This window comes from Diceros bicornis, chromosome 20, assembly GCF_020826845.1.
Source record: "Diceros bicornis minor isolate mBicDic1 chromosome 20, mDicBic1.mat.cur, whole genome shotgun sequence".
NCBI lineage: Eukaryota > Metazoa > Chordata > Mammalia > Perissodactyla > Rhinocerotidae > Diceros > Diceros bicornis.
In genome coordinates this window covers 21,347,134-21,364,586 of record NC_080759.1, presented here as the reverse complement: position 1 = coordinate 21,364,586, position 17,453 = coordinate 21,347,134, and the positions used below count along the sequence as shown (strand labels likewise).

Sequence of the window (17,453 nt, the reverse complement as noted above, 5' to 3'; positions counted from 1 at the left end):
AGATGGAACTGGGGGTCATGTGAAAATTTAACAATTTGGCCAACCATCAGAGCAGATGCCCTGTCAATTAGAACAGAAAAGCCTGGCCTTCTACCTGGGAGAGACTATTGGTCTTGCCCCCAAAACAGCATAAACTCACTTATTAATAAACTGAATGTATGGTGAATACATCTATGAAGCATTAGAATTAAACTGAATATCCTAAGATGGAAAATTATTTACCAGTGATATTTTTAACTACAATCCAAGAAGTTACATTGACACTATTTTCATGGATAAGATCTTACTTATAAAATAAATAATAACTCTTCTGTATATTAGCAACAATCATTTATAAAACTATTTCTGATCATATAAATTATAATAAAATCTAAAAATAAATTTAAGGTATATGAAGAATATAAAAACTATGCAACTTTACTGAGGATAATAAAAATACTTTAATAAATAGAGAACCAGCATGTGCTTTTAAAGAATTCTTCAATATTATAAGATGCCAATTCTCCCCAAATTGTTTTTAAAACAGTGAAATTCCAAATAAAATGCCAAATAATTTTTTTGGTAAAATTTTGTTAAATAATAACATACATACAAAAAGTACATATACGTGTACAGCTCAATGAAGTTTTAATTATCTTTATACTGGTCTAAGTTCAAAGTTTATGTGAAATAAAAATGGAGCAAAATATCCCATAACATTTCAAATAAAAAAACTTTAAAATTTTGGAACTGGCACTTTGTATACAAATTGACAAAAAGAATAGAAAGCCAAGAAACAAGCTCAAGGGAACACTTATAAGTAAATGTGATAAATGCAGCATTTCAAATTGGTGAGTTAATGGTAGAACCTTTAATGGTGCTAGAATGATTATGATATAAGTACCCAACTAAACATATGGATTTAAAAAATAAATATAAATAAGTGAAATCAGAAAATATCTAGAATAATATATAGCTTAAAACTCAGCATGGATAAGCATGACATTAAAAATTGAAATCACAGTGGAAAAGATCAATACATTTGTCTACATACATTTAATACTTCTCTGTGTGAATATGATAAAGACAAAAGGGAAATAACAAATTAGGAAAAAGTGTTTGCTCTCTTCATGATGTCTGAGGCAGTATCTTTGACAGGAATGCGGTGTGCTCTATTGATTGCATGTGTGGATTCTAGAGGCAGATTGCTTGGGTTTGAATATGAAAAGTCCCACTTACCAGCAGTCTTAGGTTGGGTCCCCTAGAAGAGTGGCTGAGAGGAAGACTCCTATACCAAGTGACTTATTGAGGATGTTGTCTTCAGCGAGACCTGGAGGAATGAGGGAAGCCGGCTAAGACAGGCAAAGAATCTAGGCAAAGACGAGTGTTCAGATGAAGCCTTGCCTCAGCCCGACCTCGCTGGAAGATCTGGAGCAAACCTGGTACCTTGGAGTTTTCTGGCCCTGAGGCAAGCAGGCGGGGCCTTTGTGTTCCCTCCCCATCTGTCAGTCACTGGTTGCAGGCCATCCTGGCATTTGGGATAGGCTCCTTTTGGCTGAGGATAATTTTCCAGAGAAGGGTGCGACTATGAGTTGTTAGCCACCAACCATCACAACTGCTAGAGGATGGGTGCATTAGATGGACAAGAGGATGGGGGAGAGCACTAGCAGCATCTTCTACAATAACTAAGTCATCCTGATTAAGTTACTGAACTCTTGAAAGTTTTCATTTCCTCATTTATAATGAACAAAATTTGTATCAATGCCATAGGGTTGCAGGGGACATGATAAGAAATAGTTTATGTCAGGAGCTAGCCTAACACAAGCCTCACACATTAGCATTTAGAGAGTTTTACAAGTCTAGACATTCCCTAAAAGCAAAATGGTAAAATTACAAAGACTGGCAATGTATAAGAAGAAATGTACAAGAAGAAATACAATTGTCTGAAATATGGGAATATTTCTTCTTTCACTGTAACTATAGAATTGCAAACTCAAAATAAATTACCATTTATTTCCTATCAAAGAGACAAAATCAAAGATAATACTTAGTGTTGGCAAGGTGTCCGTATGGGAATAGAGAGCAATCTCTTCCATTCCTATTAAGAGTATAAATGATCGATTGTTTTCTGGAGGGCATATTGGAAATCCATCTGAGGCTTTTAAACCATGCATACCCTTCTAAAATGTGCATTCCCACTTCCAAGAATTTATTTGCAGAAAATTTGACCAGATACTTAAAAATACAAAGAGGTTTGTATGTAGTATTATTTGGGTATTGAAAAATTGGTGTTGACCTAAAGAGATAATAAAATGGAAAGGGATAGTGATGACAAAGTAGTTATTATAAAGAATAATGGCATAAAAATATATTTATTGATATGGAAATAAGTCCAAACTTTATTCAAAAACACAGATTTAAAAATGGTATTCAGACGATGAGATCCAATTTTTTAAAATTTGGAATTATATATACTAGTGGTGATTATCTTTGTGTGATGAATTATTTTTACCTTCTTTGTACTTATTTGTGTCTTTCTGATCTTTCTGCAGTGAACAAATAACACAATAACTCACAAGCCTCAGGCTTCTTGGTAGGAGCTCGAGCCTGTAGTTATAATCCTTATTTGAGGATGGCCTTTAATCACAATTTCTAGTTATTTTTGATTTGTTGCTATTTCTGCCAAACATAAATTTGTAAATAAATGCTTGGAACATATTTAAGAAAGAATGACGACCAATCAGTTTCAAGCAAACAGATTTCTTAAACACATAATCACAAATCACTATGAGCAATGAGTGTACATTTTTACCTAAGGAAGAGAAAGAGGATCTTTTGTATAATAAGATTGGTTGGTGAGGGAACTATCTTAGACTATTGTTTTGAAAATTGTTTTACACTCATTCCGGGAATTATTTCTTCAATGTACTCATTTTACTCTGTCTTTAGGCTCATTTCTGATTTGGCCAATATAGCATACGATATCAATCAGGATCACAACAGGAAACAAATGGCACAATCAAACAGGGTAACTGAGGAGAGGTTAATAAAGGGACAATGTACAGAGATGCGGGCAAGGCTCAGGAAAAGCAGAACATCAGGGCTAGCAATAGCAGAGAGTGGTTACCACCCCTAGGATGAAGGAGCAAGAAGGAGGAGCTGTTCTCAGAACCCTGAGAGGGCCGCTTGAGAGACGCATGGGCTTGGTAGAACAAGTCACCATCCCACACAGGACAGCTGTCCTCCAAGTGTTGGCTCAGCATTTCAGGCAGCTTCAAAGTCAGGACACCTCCATCCAGCACAAGTGTCCACAATCATCATGGCAGGAGAGGAGAGCGTGGAGAAGCCGGCACCAGCTCTTCAATGCTGCCAACTGGAAGTGATCCACCACTACTGTTTGCATTTCATTGGCCAAAGCAAGTCATTTGGCTTTGCCTAACTACAAGTGGCTGGGGCAGAATCCTCATATGCACCCAAAAGGAAAGGACACATTGGTGAAAAACACAGACAGATGGTAACCCCTGTTCTTTTATATTATGCTGTGTTCCTTTGAATGAGAGACAAACTCTTAACCAACCTTAGGACACGCTCTAGAGCTGCGCCGTCCAATACAGTAGCCACAAGCCATATGTGGCTACTGAGCACTTGAATGTGAATTGCGATGTGCTGTACATGTAAAATATACCTCGAATTTCAAGACTTAGCACAAAAAGGAGAACGTAAGATAGTTTATTAATGATTTTTTAATGTCGATTACTTGTGGAATGACAATATTTTTAATATATTGGGTTCAATATATCAATATTAAAATTAATTTTACCTAGTTTTACTTTTAAAAATGTGGTTTCTGGAAAATTTTAAATTATGCATGTGGCTTGTGTTTGTGGCTCACATTACATTGCTATTGAACAGTGCTTCTCTGGGGAGTTCTCTGGGTTACCAATAGGGTTCCTAATAGAAAGAGATGAAGAATTATCAAGGTCTACTCCATGGAATGAATCATTACTTTAATTGCCTTTGGAACAAGGAGCTAAGTTTTTTCTTTTATTTTAGTGTCTAATTTAAATTCTTTATAAAAATTCAGGATCAGTTTTTTTTTCTCTCCTCCACAAAGGAAAAGCACAGGTGGTTCATAGACACCATTATTCTATGTAGAATCCTTTTCATAAAATGTGTTTAAATGTAATTCAGTTCCATTAAAACAAATGAGCCATTCTGCAAATGTGTTGCTTTCAGTTTCTGACTTTTTCATAGCTGCTTATTTTGAAGACTTTGACTATTATTTTATTTGGAAGGAGGGTACAGAGAAGGTCATTAACCTTACCTTTTCCTACATATTTAGAGCTGAAGTTGTAAGTTCTCAAGTTTTCTTGGAAATTTGGTCTATCAATAACTATTTTAGGGCCTGTGCCAGAAGTGTCCTTTTTGCCCCTCCAAATCCCTCTCCTCCCCACTGCAGCCAGCTCTCTGCCCTGGAGGCTGACCTGCGCGGTTTGCACCAGGAGGTCCGGAATGGAGAGTTCTGGTCGGAGACTGGAAGGAGGGAAAGAAGTGAGGTCAGAGTATTTATTCACCTACGAGGTAGCCTAGGGCTGTATATCCAGAATTGAGTCAAGAAAAGAGCATCACTACAAATAAGACAGAAATTAAAGCTAACACAGACTGTGGGAGGAGCTGGATGTGAAGGTCCGGAAGGAGAGTTGGAGGATCAGACGAATAATCCCAGTCACTGTAGCCAGGTGCACTGGCACCGGGCTTCCCAGCACCGCAGAGCTCGTGGGAAAATCTGAGAAGCCATAATTTGTTTGGTTGCCAAAGTGAGACTTGCACAAAGGGAGGTTGTGAGGTCTGTGGAAGTTGCTGCCCAGCGCCTGTCAGGGGTGGGGGTGGGGTGGGGGTTGGGAGGAGTGGGAGGGGGGCTTGAGGCTGAGTTGGTGAGCAGCGTTAGCCATTGGAGCTGCATGTAGAGCAGGAAGAGAGAGAGGACCAGCTGGGTCCTGCCAGGGACAGCCACATCTATCTGTAACCGTGTCTGACCAACGTGACCTTCCAAAAGTGATGGTCTTTCCTTCACATTTGCCTTCCAAATCTCCTGTGAGTTCCTCTCCTTGGCAAACTCTAACCTGGAACCATACTGGAAAGGGGATGCTGGGAAACAGAGTTCCCAGCCTTTGACCTTGACAACTGTCTAGCTCAGACTGGCTGTGTCCTGCTATTGAGAACCACTGTTGCCTTTAAGGGAACCTCCTTTTCATGACTGCAGGTTCCAGTGTTTGCTCCACTCATCTTTTTGGGTCTAGGAGTGGTAACAATTTTGTCGCTCCTGCCCCTGGGCAACTGCCCTATCCCTTGTGATTCCCTAACCCTCCACCCACTCCTCTGAATGATCTTGATTTGAGTGTGCCATCTGTGTCCTGCTGTGACTCTGGCGCTTGGTCCACTGGTATCTTGGGAGAGGCTACATCAAAATAAGAGGTCTTTAAGTGTCTTGGCCAATAAAGGAGGGGCAGAGAAGAGCAACATTTTGAAAAGGTATTTGCTCAAGTCTAGGAACATAAGGTGGCTTTTCATATCTTTCTGTCTGATAGTTTTTAAAGTCTTTACAATGCCTTGTAGGAACTACAAATTGGAAGTTATCAGGATGCATTTTATATATTTATGTAAAATTTTATATATTTATATAGTTTATTAAAATATATAGTTTATTATATATATAATATAGTTTATTCTTTGGCAAAGATTTATCAATATTCTAAACACACATTAGGTTCTATACTTATCAATTCTTGGTCTTCCAAATTATGCTTGTACTTCTTTAAGATAGGAGGTTGCACAACTTCCTTTGTTCCCCATCTGTATACCGAGGGCTTAGACTAGATTACCTCAAATATCCCTTGTGTGCTAACATTCTATGAGTTTATGATGTTTCAGTCAAGTTTGTGGAATATATTGGTGAGGTAAATGTGTAGAAACTTTACCCAGAAAAGTACTGGGATGAATATTTTGTAAAACAAATTTCACCTTCCCATTTGACTAAGAAAATCAGAGACAAATATTTTTACTAATGCCTTTGAAAGCATTATGTAAAAGAGTGCATGGTCCTAAGAGCACCACAGCCTGTGTCAGAGGTTGGCAAACAATGGCCTGTGGGCCAAATGCAGCCTGCCACCTGTTTTTGTAAAGTTTTATTGAAACGCATCCACGCTGATTTGTTTACATATTGTCTACGGCTGCCTTCTCACTAGCATGGCAGAGTTGCATGCTGTGCAGCAGAATAGTTGCAACAGAAGTTATCCAATCTACAAAGCCTAAAATATTTATTATCTGGCCCTTTACAGAAAAAGTTTGCCAACTTAAAAGTTTGGCTTAAAATTTGTAAGCAGCTCTCTTTAAGTAAAATTCTCTGTTGAGCTTTTTCAGAAGTGATGTAGCCCAAGACCCTAATAGTAGGTGATTTAAGGTACAAATAAACATCTATTTTGAAAGTACCAAAATTATAACCCTTGGTATGACACTTCAGAGGCAGCCTGATAGCCCTAAGATCTAGTCTCAACTCTGTTCTTTATCAGCTTAACAACCTTGTGCACATTTCCTAATTTTTCTTAATTGTCAAATCATGTGAAATTATATGTGGTACATCCTAAATTTCTATCCAAAAGTGAGTTACTAAATATTAATTTTGACACTGCATAAAGGGAAAAGATCTAGATTTATGAAGTTAAAAGTTTGCAATATGGGAGATCAAAATTGGCCACCTCAAAATATGTCTCTTTACCTTGATTATTTTCTCTGAAGGACACTTGACCTTCCCCCAAACTGCCTAAAAGTGATAGACTGGGAGAGTCCTTGCTAAGCCCATTCTTATCAAAGTTCTGTTTAAGGGAAATCTCCATTTGTAAAGGTATCTCCCTCTCTGTACCAGGAAGAAGGGGGGATGACCTTATCTCTAGAAACTCTTATCAGTGTGGAAGGCAAGGACTTAAATCTGCATACACTTGATTACTGTGCTTTCTGGTAATCTCCCATAGCTGACTCCCCCACCCTCAATATCCTCCTTTGTCTACCTGAATATGCTATTTAAGGTGAAAACCTCTGCCATTTTATCGAGAAACTCAGTTTCCCTGGTTTCTCCCATGTATACACGTTATAAAGCTTTGTTTGACTTTCTCCTGACATTCAGTCTCATGTCAATTTAATTTGTAGCCCAGCCAGAAAGGACCCAGAGTGGGTAGAGGATAGTCTTCCTCCTCTTCAGCAAAATGCAACATCACTTGTGTATAGAGCTTAACATACAACGCTCAGGGGCCGGTGTGGTCACGTAGCGGTTAAGTTTGCATGCTCCGCTTCGGTGGCCCAAGGTTTTCAGGCCCGGATCCTGGGTGTGAACCAACACACTCCTTGTCAAGCCATGCTGTGGCAGCATCCCATATAAAGTAGAGGAAGGTGGGCACGGATGTTAGCCCAGGGCCAATCTTCCTCAGCAAAAACAGGAGGATTGGCAACAGATGTGAGCTCAGGGCTAATCTTCCTAACAACAACAGCAAAAAAAAACAATGTTCAGAAAATTGTTAAATATTTGTTTTCCTCCTGCCTTCATAAAACCACTCCTTTAGTAGGAAAATTAGAATCTCTCAGGCAGGCGACATATTGGGAATTGTGCATGTGAGTGAGTAGCAGAATTGCAGCCTGGCGACTGTATGCACTGGGACCCTGGCCAGCAAGGCATCAGGATTTCATAGCTCTTAAGCTATAAAGGCCTCTGCAATTGCTCTATGAAGGGGCTCTGCAATGGAGGCTTCCAGCTGTGGATTCACAGAGGACTTGATCTCTGAGGAACAGACAATCTGCCGAGGAATGCCTGTGTTCCTCAAATGTCAGAGCGAGAACTAGAAGGATTTAGAGATGCAATGCAAAGGAAAGCCTCAGGAACAGACTCAGGTTTAAAAAGATCATCTTTTGTATATATTTTCAGAACAAAAGGGAATTTTTTTTTTAAAAAAGGATCATCACAAAGAAATCTAAGTCTCCCCTTCTGGCTCTGCAAGGTTCGAAGTCCAACAACTCACTCCTGTTTCTCTGCCTGAGCTGGAATTCAACAGATAAGAAAAGAGTCTTAATGATTAATCAGCCCAAACATAGGTCTGGACCAAGAAAAGGACTTTATTTTCATTTTATAGATGATAAAACTGAGGCCCTGAGGGATCAAAACACCTGTTTGAGGTCATATAGTTTTTTTGTGCAGAGTGAAAATAAATCTTGGGATCGATTCCTGCGCCATTCTTCTTCTCTAAACCACCCTGTTTCTCCAGAACCCAGAACTTGGGTAGGCTGCACTGGGTCTGCCTCTGATCTACTGCAGGACCTTGGCATGCTGGGGAATCTCTCTTTGTTCTTTGTTTTCTCTTCTGTAAAATGGTCAGAATACTTGCCTACTCTTCCTCATAAGGATGTGGAAGCTCACATGTCATCACAGACATAAAATTGTGATTCAATGGATTTGGCAGACACTGTTTTCCTATATAAAACCCATCCTCTTCTTCCTTGTTAACCTGATTTTATTCTAGCAGCCATCTGCCCAGTCACAGGGGATAAATCGTGATTAAACCATGACAGTCATGGTGGTCCCATTCCCTTTTGCCTGTGATTGGATTAGAGATTGTCATGTGACCCAGGACTGATCAAGAAGATCTAGAGGAAAGCCTGGAGAGGGGTGTGGAAAATTTTAAGGAAGTCCTGTTCTACCTGATAAAAGGCACAAGTGATAATGTGAAGAAAAGTTTAAGTATCTGCAAAGGATGCTTTCATGTGAGATGGAGGACATCATGGGTAGAGCAAAGCAGATATCACTTACAAGCTCATTCACTTATTCAACAAATATTTACGGCATGCCCACCATGTGTTAGGCACTGGAAACACAGCAGAGAAAAGCAAACCAAAATCCCTAGCCCCATGGAGACTACATTCTAGCAAGGAGAGACAAACGAGATAAATAAGTACTATATGTAGTATATTAATAAGTGTGAAAGAAACAAATGAAGCAGGAATGGGGATGTGAATGGATTGGGGGTTGAGATTTTAGACAGGGTGGTGAAGGATGCCCTCACGGAGAAGGTAGCTTTTGAATAAAAACCTAAAGGCAGTGAGTGAGTGAGCCATGGTGGAGTCTGCAGTTAGGGAAGCCCTGACAGAGGCTGTGAGGAGGCTGGTGTGGTCGAAGTGGAGTGAGCACCATGGGGAGGGATAGACAGTGTGGAAAGCCAGTCGTATGGAGCCTTGAAGCCACTGTGGGTCTTTGTTTCTCAATCTGAGTCAAACAGGAATCCATTGGAAGGTTTTGAGCAGAGAGGTGATGTGATCAGACCTTCATTTTAGCAGGACCATTCTGGCAGCTTTGTACAAGCTGAAGAGGTACAAGAGCAGAAATGAACTACTTAGTAGGATGTTTAATGATACAGGTGAGAGTAGTTGGTGGCTTCGGCTAGAGTAGCATGGAAATGTAAGAAGTGGTCCAGATTCTGGATGTATTTTGAAGATGGAGTTGGCAGGATTTGTTAAAGATCAGATTGGGCTTTGAGGGAGTTGAGGACAACTCTGAGGTTTTTGGTTTTTTACTGAGTGGGGATGACTGTGAAAAGGGCAGGTTTTGGGGTCAGTGTCGGGAACTTGCTTTTCATCTTGTTTGAGATGCCTAAAATTAGTCATGAAAATGAACGTGTTATGTAGGCAGTTGGATAACAAGTCCAACAAATTAGGCATTAATTAAGTGGAAGAAACACCAGAAATGAATCACAGAGAAGCATCTGGCTCATTGTACAAAAAGCAGAATAATTTCTTCAAGCCTCAGTTTCATCATCACTGAAATGGGAGTAATGGCCAGTGTTGTGTAGGTTTAATAAGAAGGTAAAAGTTCTTAGCACTGTGCTTTGAGCAACACACAGCAAATAATATTCTGACATTCTCCTGCCTAAATGAAATCTTCAAGGAATTAAGCCACTTGACCTACCAGTTATTTCCTTATCCTAAGAATCAAAGGACATCTGAGTATTTATGATGGGCTTGGAGACTTACAATTTCTTATAGCTATCACATAGGTCTGGGGTAAAGATTTAATTTTTCCTATTTCATAGAAGAGGAAACAGATTTACAAATAAAGCAACTTTCCTAAAGTCACACAACTAGTACCACCTTTAAAGACTAGTTTTTTCATTATTTTTAACCTAACAACTGCATATTTAAAGACCTTCTCGAATATCTTTACTGTTTACTAACGCCGAGTCTAAAAAGTGAATATTTTCCCTCCTTGTTAACAAATCATTTTTGGAAAGAGGCTCTCAATATGCAGGTTTGGAGGACATAGGTCTAGAGTAGGGCATTCCTACCTATGATAGCAACCAATACAGGAAGAATGGATGTTTCATAATGAATGATGATAACTCTCTCAGTTACACCTATTGAATATACCCACTTGACAAATTCCTTAGTGATTATCCAACATTTCCACTCTTAGGTTGATCTAGAGTGAGAGTAATAAAGTTCCTATTAAGTTACTTATTGATCAAAGAGATACTACCAAACTGTCATTTGATCTTTTGGTGCTAGGAGCCCAGCCCTGAGAAAAATTTAATATAAGGACAATGTTACCACAACACTCAGATTTCAGTTTAATCATAAGGCAGTCCTGAGGTCCAGAGGGCTCTTGGAGCTTTGACAGTCGTTAGCTAGATTAGGAAGTGGTTGTTGAACCGTGTTGGCAAAATTGTGACTATGAAGGTAACAGTTGTGATCAGAGCCAACCATGGACCTATACACTAGGCTAAATTATAAAGTAGGCAAAGAATGTGGTATTCTCTCTTTCCCTCCACCCCTACCTCCATGTCCATCTCTGAATCTTCCACAAATCTGCTTTACAAAGTGGCCTTAATTCTGTGAGTGTTTAAAACTTTAACCCATTATTAGTAAAATTTAAGAGAACAAGGCAATCTGGAAGAAAAATATAACAAAGGAGAGTTCAAATCCTTATGGATAATTCATACAAGTTCACAGGAAACAATGAAATCCCAAAAGATGAGTAGGCACAAAAGACATGAGCCAACAATTCACAGAAATAATACATGCCTGATAAGCACACACAAAATGTTCAGACTCACTAGTAACCAACTACAGAGACTTCAATTGAAAGAAACAATATCACTGTTCACCTATCAAACTAGCCAAGGTTTAAAAATAGTGTCCAATGTCACTGTGTGATGAAATTGAGATTTCATACATTGTCGGTGGCAGTATAAATGGCAAAAACTTTCAGGGCAGCAATTTAGCAACATGCAGCAATAATAATATGTGTATGTTTGGATCCTGTAATTCTATCTTATTTGTATTTCTGATCATTTCTTTTGATACTTTAAGACTTAAGGACAAAGATGTTCATTAAAGTTATAAAGCAAAATTTAAAAATTTAAATATCCATCAGTAAATGTTTAAATTATGTTTAGCCATATGGTGTATCCTATGTCATCACAGGATGCCTAAAATAACTTGTAAGAATGTAGAAAATATGATAAATGGAGTAAGGGCAAAATATAGGACTTCTACAAGGTGATCTGACCTATATGAAACAAACACGCATTAAAAAAATACATTTTATTGCATTTCTTTTTAGTGTTGACAGTGGCTGATGTGTAGGTGTTATAATAATGGTTGACCGCTTGAGTGTTCACATGTGCCAGACCTCATGTTTTACAGACATCCTCATTTAAACATTAACCATGGCATGAGACTGTATTTTTTTTTTAACCCTTACCACTAATGCTTTTTTTTAAAAAAAAAAAAAACAGCTTTATTGAAACTTATTTTATGTATCATAGAATTCATCCATTTCAAGTATACAATTCAGTGATTTCTAGTACAGTAGTCCCCCCGTTATCTGTGGTTTCGCTCTCTGAGCTTTCAGTTACCTACAGTCAACTGCAGTCCAAAAATATTAAATGGAAAATTCCAGAAATAAACAATTCAGAAATTTTAAAGTGTGCACCATTCTGAGCAGTATGATGAAATCTCTCGCCATTGTGCTCCATCCTGCCTGGGACGTGAATCATCCCTTTGTCCAGTGTATCCACACTGTAGTACTTGTTGGTCTGTTAGTAGCCATCTGGGTTATCAGATCGACTATCACGGTATAGCAGTGCTTGCGTTCAAGGAACCCTTATTTTACTTAATAATAGCCCCAAAACGTAAGATGAGTGATGGTGGCAATTCCGATATGCCAAAGAGAAACCATAAAGTGCTTCCTTTAAGTGAAAAGGTTCAAGTTCTCAACTTAATAAGGAAAGAAAAAAATCATATGCTGAGGTTGCTAAGATCTATGGTAACTTTAAATTATAGTATATTGTAATAATTGTTCGATTTTATTTTTAGTTATTGTTGTTAGTCTTTTACTGTGCCTAACTTAGAAATTAAACTTTCTCATCTGTATGTATGTATAGGGAAAACATAGCATATCTAGAGTTTGGAACTATCCACGGTTTCAGGCATCCACTGCGGGTCTTAGAATGTATCTGCCATGGGTAAGGTGGGGACCACAGTAACTTTACTGAGTGGCGCAATGTCACCATAAACCAGTTTTAGAACATTTTTATTTCTCGAGTAAGATTCCTGGTGCCCATTTATAGCTAATTACCATTCCCTCTTCCAGCCGCAGGCAACTACTAATTGACTTTTTGTCTCTATAAATCGGCCTTTTCTGGACGTTTCATATAAATGGAATAATATAATATGTGGTCGCTTGGCCTTTTGTATCTGACTTTTTTCACTTAGCATAATGTTTTTGATTTTCATTCATTTCTTAGCACATGTCAGCAGTTCATTTCCTTTTTATTGCTGAACAAATCCTCAATGTATGGATATACCACCTTTTGTCTATCCATTCACTAGATGATGGACATTTAGGTTGTTTCCAGTTTGGGAATATTATGAACATATACCCATTTTTCAGATGAAGACACTGTTACTCTTAGAGGCTAACTCCTCCAGATTGCCCAGCTACGCCATGTCAGAGCCAGGGTTTGGATTCACGCTTACCTGACTTCAAAGCCCAGCTACTCTGTTTATTGCCAAACGACAGAATCAGGTGATGAATTGTTTTCCTTTATACTTTTGTTTTCAGACATCCTACAATGTATATTTTGTAATTTAAAACTTTGAAAAAAGTCTTTAAATTGTGACCAATGAAGCTGTGATGTGTTATATTTTATGGGCAAAGCATTAGATTTATTCCGTCAGTGAAACTGTCCAATTTCAGTCCTCAGCATAGGATCAACCAAGGATGGGACCATGGCAGCAGCAGGCTACCCCAGAAATGCCTTGAAGGTCCACCTCCAGCTCCCGCTGAAGCCTCCTGGATTCCACATGCTCAGCACTGCTGTGGAGTTGCTGCAGGACCTCCGGGCTCATTGGATATCTGGGGCTTCTGTTTGAAGCTGAAGACTGAAGATGGGGCCAAAACCAGCTGAGTGACAGTAGTAAAACATCCCTCAATGAAAATATTTTCTAACCAGTCTAACCTTTCTGAAGTCAGACAGTAGTTGAATAAATCCTGATATTTTTATTTGTCCTTTTGTCTTTCAATGCTTGGGCATGTTCTACTGGCTAGAGGCATTTTCCTGTATGTCTTTAATGCATTTACTCTCTGTATGTTTTATGTCACGGAAATGTGCGTTTAATTAAATTTGAAAATACAGATCATCAGGATATGTAGCCAGCCTCCAAGATGGCCCCCACCTCCAGATGTTCACACCTCTGAATAGTCCGTTACCACATTATACCAGAGTTTGTCTTGTGTGAACAACAGAATATGCAAAGTGATGTGTTATTGCTGAGACTAGGTTATAAAAGACTTTGCAGCTTCTGTCTTAGAACAAGTCTCTTTCTCTCTCAGATCACTCGTTCTGAGGGAAGCCATGTCACAAGCAGTCTTATGGAGAGGCTTGTGTGGTGAAGAACTGAAGCCTCTGGCCAATAGCCATATGAGTGTTCTTGGAAGAGAATCCTCCAGCCCCAGTCAAGTTTTCAGAGGCTGCAGCCCCAGCTGCCCCCTTCCCCACAACCTCACTGGAGATCCTGAGTCAAAACCAACCAGCTCAGCTGCTCTGGATTTCTGGCCCTCAGAAACTGTGTGAAATAATAAATGTTTGTTGTTTTAAGCTGCTAAGTTTGGGGGTGATTTATTATGCATCAATAAACAACTAGTACTTAGGGGGAAATCAACAATAATTTCATAGTCCAGAAGTTACTGTTAACATTTTGGTATGCAATCTTTGTCTCTCTTTTTCTGTGCTTTAGAAATAATTTATAAATATGAATATAGAAGTTGTTGTGGAAAACAGTATGGCAGTTCCTCAAAAAATTAAACAGAATTACCAGGATCCAACAATTCCACATCTAGGTATATACCCAAAGGAATTAAAAGCAGGGCCTCAAATAGATATTTGTACACCCATGTTCATAGCAGCATTATTCACAATAGCCAAAAAATGGAAACAACTCAAATGTCCATCAACAGATGAGTGGATAAACAAAATGTGGAATATACATACAATGGAATATTATTCAGCCTTAAAAAGGAATGAAATTCTGATACATGCTACAACATGGATGAACTTTGAAGCCATTATGCTAAATGAAACAATCCAAACACAAAAGAACAACTATTGTATGATTCCACGTGTATGAGGTACCTAGAATAGTCAAATTCATAGAGACAGAAAGTAGAATAGTGGTTACCAGGGGATAAAGGTAGGGAGTAAAGGGGAGTTATTATTTAAATGGGTATAGAGTTTCAGTTTGGGATGAATGAAAAGTTCTGGAGATGGATAGTGGTGATGGTTGCACAACAATGTGAATGTACTTGATGTCATTGAATTGTACACTTAAAAATGGTTAAAATGGAAAATTTTATGCTACGTATATTTTACCACAATAAAAATATGTTAATATAGAATGATATTCACTTATAACCTACCTTTTTACTCAATATCATGAACGTCCTTCCATGTCAAATAGAATGTACATCATTCTTAATGTCTAGATAGTAATGCATTTGATGGACATCCTCTGATTTGGGTTTGAGGAAGGCGTAGAACTTGGAGTTACAGACCACTGACCTCTCCAACTAGGTCTTAGCTGGGCTTGTCTCCATTTCTGTCTCTGTCTCTCGGTCTCTCTCAGGTTTTTTTACTGTAGAATTTAAAAGCCTCCCTCTCTACAAGGTCAGACTTTGCAAAAGAAAAAAAGAGTAGAGTGGGAGATGGGAGGATTCTCTTAAAGTCTTATTCCTTGAAGTTTTTTTCTGTCTTGCCTTGCTTCCTGCATCCCTAGTCTATCAGGTGTTGTGGTACGGAAGCCCAAAAACCATGAAAAGGCGTTACATAAATCTATTTGTTATTTATTTGTTTCTTCAGTCTTTTATTGCATCTGCTTCTTAACTTTATCCATATTAGCGAATTTCTCTTATTATTTTTTTCCCTTTCTCTGGCTAATTGAGAAGCTTTCATTTATTTCTTCTCAATTAGCTTGGGATTTTCTTGCCAATAAGGTGCCACTAGGTGCTGTTCAGAATCTTATCACATTTGTAGGCTCATTCTGAGCACATTCTTACTGTGCTGCTGTGCTGTTGTGGATTAGAAGGAAGAAACGCTAATGGAGTCTTGAGCAACCTGCTCTTGGTTCTTGTTGTTACCCAGGTGGCAGATGCACCCTGGCAGGATGACCTGTGAACTCTGCTGAGGGGCTGGACAGGGGTAGGTTCAGGACTTCACTTTGAAAGTTTCTCCTGTGAGTAGAGAAGAGGTTTCAGAGAGATTTTTCTGAAATTTCATTTTGGGGTTTGTGGGTGTGCTATACGGGTAAGGGTGACCATGTGTTTGAGGCTGAACCTCACAGGGAGGATGTGTCCTGGCAGGGTCACCACAGGGCAGGGTAATATTCCTTTCCATCAGACCTATTTTGCAGGTTCAGAAACCTGATTTTATTAGAGGTTCATAACATTGTTTGTTCACTTACCAAACTTGTAAGGGCCTGATTTGTCAAAAAAAAAAAAAGGTCAGTTTGAGAATTTCCATTGAACAGCACCCATCTGTTAGGCCAAGTCAATATATTTCCTTCTCAATAAGGAATGAGTTTTTTTTCCTTTCCTCTTGAGTTAAGATTTTGGGTTTTGGAGTCAGATCCCCAAAGGTGCAGTAGCTTGTGATCTTGGGGAAGCTACTTGAACCTCAATTTCCTCCCTTGTAAAATGGAAAAAAACACCTACATTGTAAGATTGTGAGGAATACATGTAAAACAGTATGTAAAATATCTAGCACGGTTATTAGTACTGTTCATAGCAAGCTCTTCATCCCTTTTTCTTCTTCCCAGTGGCATTAAGGAGTTTATAGTCAAGTCATGAATACCCAGGGCCCCCACTCCCACAGGAATGCACTTGACAAGCCAGCTCGGTGCTCAAGTCCAGCTGGGCCTGGCACGCTGTTCCCTGGAGAGTTCAGCCAATGTGTGGGGCGTGTGCTGTGCCAAGCCCTGAGGAGGACACACGATGACCAAGCATAGTTCCTGGCCTCTGAAGACACGTGTGCATACACACGAGACTACAAAATTTGTGTCCAGGTGGATTAAAGTTTTACCCCAGACTCGTGCTTCCCGAAGGGTGAATCCTGTGCCTCTGGCAGCCTGACAGGAAAAGACCGCATCTTCACGGACCCCTGGCAGACGTCGCGGGTAGACAGAAAAATCTCTTGCATATATGTGCAAGGCCTTATTTATTCATATATAAATATACAGCATGTAGTTTAAGGAATAAGGAATAAAACTCAAATATAAGCTTCTTAATTTGTATTTTTGGTCTTAATGAAGAAAACAGGCGATGAAAAAAGCTATCATGGGGGGGATCTGAAGTTTATCGATAAAATGATGGGGGATCTCTTCCTCCTCATGCTTGGGTTGGGAACGTTGGTCATCGGCATGTGATAATATGGACACGCCGTGATTAAGAACAAGACATCTTGCTTTATAGAATCTTAAAGGAGCTGAGCTCTCAGTCAGCTAGCTGCCTCCCAGTCTGAGGACTGGCTGTGTGACTGCCTGAGTGACTTCCACGACTCAGATGCGTTCTTGTTAGTTTAGATATGATATTTCTTGCTGACTGATCTGTGTCCTAGAAGTGAGGGTTTCCATTTCTCCTGGGGCCCATAGCCCTATATAAATGGCCAAGGAAGCAAACTGTACTGGCTGCAGAGGTATTTTGATTGACTGTCTGGTGTTCTTAAATTCTTTGCTCTTAAGCAGTGCTGACATTCCCTATGTATTATACAGCATCACCACTTTATTTTCTGCCCCATCTCCTGAAGGCATTTGAGTTCTTCATCTTAGCTTTAGGGCAATCGAAGCTTTTCCAGTCTAGCTGTATCCCACATTTTCAGCCCCATCAG

General features: G+C 39.2%; 1 long non-coding RNA gene across 1 annotated transcript in view; it reads left to right on the top strand.

Moving 5' to 3' along the window:
- LOC131419186 (uncharacterized) overlaps nt 1–14,173 on the top strand; it is a 43,419-nt gene extending 29,246 nt beyond the window's left edge. Inside the window, exons 3-4 of the long non-coding RNA XR_009223168.1 lie at nt 12,968–13,102; nt 13,274–14,173. This is a non-coding gene — a long non-coding RNA (uncharacterized LOC131419186). The remainder of the gene's footprint in view (nt 1–12,967; nt 13,103–13,273) is intronic.
- Nucleotides 14,174–17,453: the final 3,280 nt, after the last annotated feature.